The sequence below is a fragment of the Perca fluviatilis genome, chromosome 15 (assembly GCF_010015445.1).
Source record: "Perca fluviatilis chromosome 15, GENO_Pfluv_1.0, whole genome shotgun sequence".
Classification (NCBI taxonomy): domain Eukaryota; kingdom Metazoa; phylum Chordata; class Actinopteri; order Perciformes; family Percidae; genus Perca; species Perca fluviatilis.
The window spans coordinates 9,788,946-9,795,233 of NC_053126.1; the positions used below are offsets into that span (position 1 = coordinate 9,788,946).

At 39.1% G+C, this 6,288-nt stretch overlaps 1 pseudogene; it reads left to right on the forward strand.

Annotated features, from left to right (window-relative positions):
- Window positions 1-250: 250 nt before the first annotated feature.
- Window positions 251-5,170, forward strand: LOC120574403 (annotated as a pseudogene).
- The last annotated feature ends 1,118 nt before the right edge of the window (window positions 5,171-6,288 follow it).

The following is a 6,288-nucleotide window of genomic DNA, read 5'->3' on the forward strand; positions in this document are numbered from 1 at the left end:
CGGAGCACCCGGAGGAAACCCACGCAAGCACGGGGAGAACATGCAAAGGTGTTGAGAATATATTTGGACATTTATGTATGATATATCCAGTATATGGACGGCCATCAAATGCTGCTGAGCATAGTATATAAATACTTCTAATTAGAGTATAAATAAATGTATCTTCATTATTGAGAAAATCATTCGTATGATCATATAATGAAAGAATTATATAAATCATATTTTCCAGAGATATGTTGAGTTTCTGTTTGAGGAGGAGGAGTCAATGCAAATCTCTGACCTCTTCCATCTCTACATATGTGTTGCAGAGTGAAGGACAGACACTAAATCACTGACATACACACTGTAGACTGGACAGAGACAACTGGCTTTAACAATGATCAGACCTGATTATTTGGTTGTTTTTCTCATCCTGTCATTTAACTGGTCAGGTAAGAACAATAGATGTTTTTCTGAGAAACTTCCTGGTACATAGACAACATGGCTGCATTACAGAAACTAATGAGCTGTTTAAATGTCTGTAGGTACTGAGGGTCAAACACTGACTGAGTCTGAACCAGTGGTTAAAAGACCTGGAGAATCCCACAGACTGACCTGCACATATTCTGGGTTTGGTGGGGATTATACTAATGCTTGGATCAGACAGGCTGCTGGAAAAGGACTGGAATGGATCGCTCGCATCAGCAGTGCTAGTAGCAACATCTACTACTCTCAGTCAGTTCAAGGCCGGTTTACCATCTCCAGAGAAAACAGCAGACAGCAGGTGTATCTGCAGATGAATAGTCTGAAGACTGAAGATTCTGCTGTTTATTATTGTGCTCGAGACCCACAGTGACTGAAGACAGTGGAGCAGCTGCACAAAAACCTCCAAAGACAACTAACAATGTGATCTTAATGATATCTGAGTTCCCCCCCCGCCCCAAATTACAAAGCACTTTGATATATCTACATTATATTCCTATATATTTTACTTTATACTTATGAGTAAATATGTATTCTCTTCATGATGTTACATCACTTAGATTATTAGACAGAGTTTCTTCATTTATCAAAGCATTATCTAGTGAAAAACTAAAGTTAAGCACAAACCATAATGTTACAATAGTATAAAATGATGAAATGACAATAATGTAACTGTCAAAAATTATAGTAGATGTTGATCAGAATGAAATTGTAAATGCTTGTTAATACTCCATGTGGTGCCTATTGTTCTCAAAATGACTAATGAGAAACAGAGTCTTGATAACAAGATTAATTATGATTTAACATATTTGAAAAACCCTTGTATCTTATTGTGTCAGATGTCATTTGTATATTATTAGAATAAATGTGGTTGTGGTGTTAATACTGAAACATTTTACACGAATTAAAACATTTCAGATAAAGGTCAAACAGCTGACTTGGAGGGTTGACTCTGACTCAGTTTCATTAAATATCTCCAGTCCAGATGTTTCCTCCCTGTGAGGAGGAGTCGATGCAAAACTCAGATATCTTCCACCTCTACTTATCTGAGTGCAGAGAGGAGGACAGAGAACAGTGGACACACAGTTTAACATGATGGACTATAGGACAGGACTGCTGCTTTTAACTCTCTGCTGTGCAGGTGAAGATTTTCACTTATCTAGATTAAACATAGTTTTGAATTGTGTAACAACTAAATTCATGTGATTGTTTGTATATCTTGACAGGTGTTGATGGTCAGACTCTGACAGAATCTAAACCAGCGATTAAAAGACCTGGAGAATCCCACAGATTGACCTGTACAGCATCTGGATTAACAATCAGCGGCTACGGGATGGCCTGGATCAGACAGGCTCCTGGAAAAGGACTGGAGTGGATTGCGATTATCTACACTACTAGCATCTACTACTCTCAGTCAGTCCAAGGCCGGTTTACCATCTCCAGAGACGACAGCAGAAAGCAGCTGTATCTGCAGATGAACAGTCTGAAGACTGAAGATTCTGCTGTTTATTATTGTGCTCGAGAGCCACATTGACTGGAGTTGGTTGAGCAGCTGTACAAAATCCTACAGTATTCTTACTGGCCTGATGAAGCCTAATAATGAAGATGATATATGAATGTAATATTTATATCATATATTTTATACATTATATTTTTAATATTACTTTTTTCCCCCTAAATTTTAGATTAGATATAATTTTTAGATAATAAATTACTCTTTATCACTTCGTTATACAACATCCTGCTTTCCTGAGAAATATTATGACTCAACATTAAACACACAAAACACAATAAAGATCACTTGTTGGTAAAAGTGCCAAAAACAGCACAACGATCTGGTTGCTTAAATGAAACTACTTCAACTCCTGCAGTAAGAAACATTTCTTGTCTTTCCTCATCCTCCCTGGGCTGATAAACTCTGCACTGTCTCACATGACTAATGTCCTCAGGTCAAGTCATTCAAAATGAGACAACACAGACATTTGAGTATGATTGTTGTATGACTGGCTTTTAAGAATTCTGAATAAAAACAAGTAAAAATCATGCTGCATGATATTTGATATCTGATGTTATTTCTGACATAACCACACACATATGAAGGTAAAATATGTTGTTTATTAAAGAAGAGTAACTTGTAAATGGATGAACTACAATAGTTTTCATCTTTGTTAAAGGATTTAGTTTTTTGCATTTTGTCACGTTTCAGTTCCTGAGCAGCTGTTTTCCTCTAAAAGGCTCCAAGTTTCTCTGTATGTCTGTTCTTTAAACATCTGCTCACACTGAAACCATTAAAAGCCTTTTATTAATAGTTGCAAAATATATTACTATTCACATGATTCTGGCTACTGTCAATGTATTTATGTTTGCAGCAAATACAGTCAGTAACCAAATATATGAAAAAATAAATGCAGGTAGCAGCTACTACACAGCTTGGATCAGACAGCATGCAGGCAAAGGACTGGAGTGATTGTACATGGTGGTGTTGCATCCACCAAACTACAAAGATTCACTGAAGAACAAGTTCAGTATTGAATTAAGACTCTCCCAGTGACTCATCAGTAGACCTGAACAAAAACCCCTCAGAGCCTGAACACTTGTAACATGAAGCCACCAGAGGAGGAGCCCTCAGACCACTAATGGTTTCAACACCAGCTCACTGTTACACTAAAGGATGAAACAGTCTTCAGATATTTTTTTAAATGGTGATTTATCTACAGCACAGTATAAATTAATCCTCAAAAGGCAGTTTCTCTTTCATAACATCGTTATTTCTTTTTGTTAACAATCTAAAATGTGTTTGTCAGAGAACCAATTTCCACAATTCCACCACTACCCCTAGTCTTGTCAAGAGAACCATCTGGAAGGGCTTTGAATTTGAACTTGCCATTCAAAACTCTTTTCTTTATCCATTTCTATTCAAGGCTTGTTTCTGCTAGCCACCCACAACATTGCTGTGCATCACTTCCTGGTTTCCCAAAACTAAAGAGCGTCCCGAGGCCCAAATCACAAAACGTGCGTACATTAATCCTACATCAAAAACAACTAGAGGTGTTTAAACGCTATGCGTTAACTCTTTATTATGGACTCTTTGACGTCCTAGCCCTCGTTTTAAATTCTTGGAGGTTTCAATCACTGGTACATCATTGTCTGTACTCCCACAAGACAGACTGAATTAGACTTTTAGAAATCGGTTAACATTAACCTCATTTAAATAATTAAAAACAAATACAGCTGAAATTTCACATGAAAAACAGCAAGTATAATAACTTTAGGAAACATGAGCTGTTGTTTACCTATCTCAAGCCAACAAGGTGATTTACCTGCTACATGAACTGGAAGCGATGTATATTATACATATTACATTATTCCAGTGTTCGAACTATACCGTGGCCTTCGGGGGAGCCCACTTTTTTTCCACGCGGGGGGGCGGGGGGGTCGTGCGCTTGCGACTTACAATGACTTACAAAGATACATAACAGCTAGTGTATGCACTACATGATTTAAATTTTACCCTATCATACTTTATCGACAGGAATAGATAGGTCAAATAGCAAACAACCAGCCAGAAATAGTCTATAAACAAAGCATCAGGCTGTTTTTGAGATAACGGTTAAAGTTACTCAGGCTACCGAAGAATAGCCTACCATAATTCCTCCGTTCAATTAGACCTTAGCGACGCACCCCAAGCTGCTGTTCCACTGCTGCCTGTTCCAATTTAACGGGAGAGAGAGGAGCAAGAAGGTTAGGACCATCTTCATCCAGAGAGGACATTATTTCTTCAGCTTCTTGCGTTGTCACCCCGGTGGGAGGTTTGCAACAGGTGAATTAGTCGCGCTATTAACGTCATCGCTACACAATTTCTTAGTAAAACCAAAATTAATTAAACTGCCTTTGTTTTCTTTTTGCCATGGCTATATGCTTACTGCAGAATGGATTTCAAGGATTTTGCGCGCCGATTAATGGCCTCCAACGTTTATATTTTTTCTGCAAATCTTTGAGTTAACATGTAGTAAACATGAGTTGAATTTGCACCGCAGCGCCGCCACGCCTTGATGCTCATAACACGAATAGCATGTATAGTTATCTTTTTTGAAGTGAATTAGGTTCAAATCGCCGACATGCATGAATGATATTTTTGCAGTTTTACACATAATAATCCACGATGATCACATTACACAAAACTGAAATTGCACGTCAAAATGACACATTGTCAATATTTTTAGAGACCCCCCAAAATTTCACAAATCACGTTTTCAGGGGAGCCCATGTCTTATTAAGGGGAGCCGAGCTCCCCCTAGCTCCCCCGTAGTTCGCACCCTGCATTATTCCATAATTGGTACATTGCATTGGACAAACCTGAGAGTAAGTAAATCCATTCAAATTTTACAAAGTGACATACTGTAAAAAAAAAAAAAATGGTGAGATGATTTGTGAAAACACAAAATACAGTTAGGAGAAAGACAAAAAAGGAGTCAGTGCAAAACTCAGATATCTTCCACCTCTACTTATCTGAGTGCAGAGAGGAGGACAGAGAACAGTGGACACACAGTTTAACATGATGGACTAGACAGGACTGCTGCTTTTAACTCTCTGCTGGACAGGTGAAGATTTTCACTGACCTTGATTTGACATTGCTTTTATTCATGTCATCAACTTATTTCACTTGATGTTTTTTATATCTTGACAGGTGTTGATGGTCAGACTCTGACAGAATCTGAACCAGCGATTAAAAGGCCTGGAGAATCCCACAGATTGACCCGTACAACATCTGGATTCACATTTAGTAGCTACCATATGAACTGGATCAGACAGGCTCCTGGAAAAGGACTGGAGTGGATCGCTTTTGTACACACAGGCAGTGCTTCTACCTATTACTCCCAGTCAGTCTAGGGGAGATTCACCATCTCCAGAGATGACTCCAGCAGTAAACTCTATCTGCAGATGAACAGTCTGAAGACCGAGGACACAGCAGTGTATTACTGTGCAAGAAGAGACACAGTGAGAGACGATATTAGGAGAGTCATACAAAAACTACTTCCTCTATTTACAATCACAGTGGGAACATTCAGTTGACTCAGTATCACTTGTTTTGCCATACTGTCGACACGTTCTATGTATTAATGTGGTGAAACTGTGTCCACTTCATAAGTACATGCATGAAGATCATGCAAAAATCAACATTTTGGCAACATTTAAAATTAAAAAGCTTCCACATGATTTTCAGATTGTACACAAGTTTTTTCATGAAATAAATTTTTTATTCATACCAAATTTACACAAAATCCATCCATCCATCCATCCATCGTCAACCACTTATCCCGCGCACAGGGTTGTGGGGGGGCTGGAGCCAATCCCAGCATACGTCGGGCAAAAGGCGGGGTACACCCCGGACAGGTCGCCAGTCCATCGCAGGGCCACACATAGACGAACAACCACTCACTCACACATGCACACCTACGGACAATTTAGGGACACCAATAAACCTAGCCCACATGTCTTTGGTCGGCGGGAGGAAGCCGGAGTACCTGGAGAGAACCCACACAGACACGGGGAGAACATGCAAACTCCACACAGAAAGGCCGGGCCAACCGGGGTACGAACCCACAACCTTCTTGCTGTGAGGCAACAGTGCTAACCACCGCACCACCGTGTCCCCAATTTACACAAAATCCTGGAATTAAATCATTTTCCAGCCATAAAAAGGAAGGAATTCAAAACCTTGTTGTCATTTTTAAAATATACTCTGATTTGACAGATTGTTTTAATACTGTATGTCTGTATACAGATCTTAGCAAAAACTCTTCCCATTATGAAAGAAGCTGGATC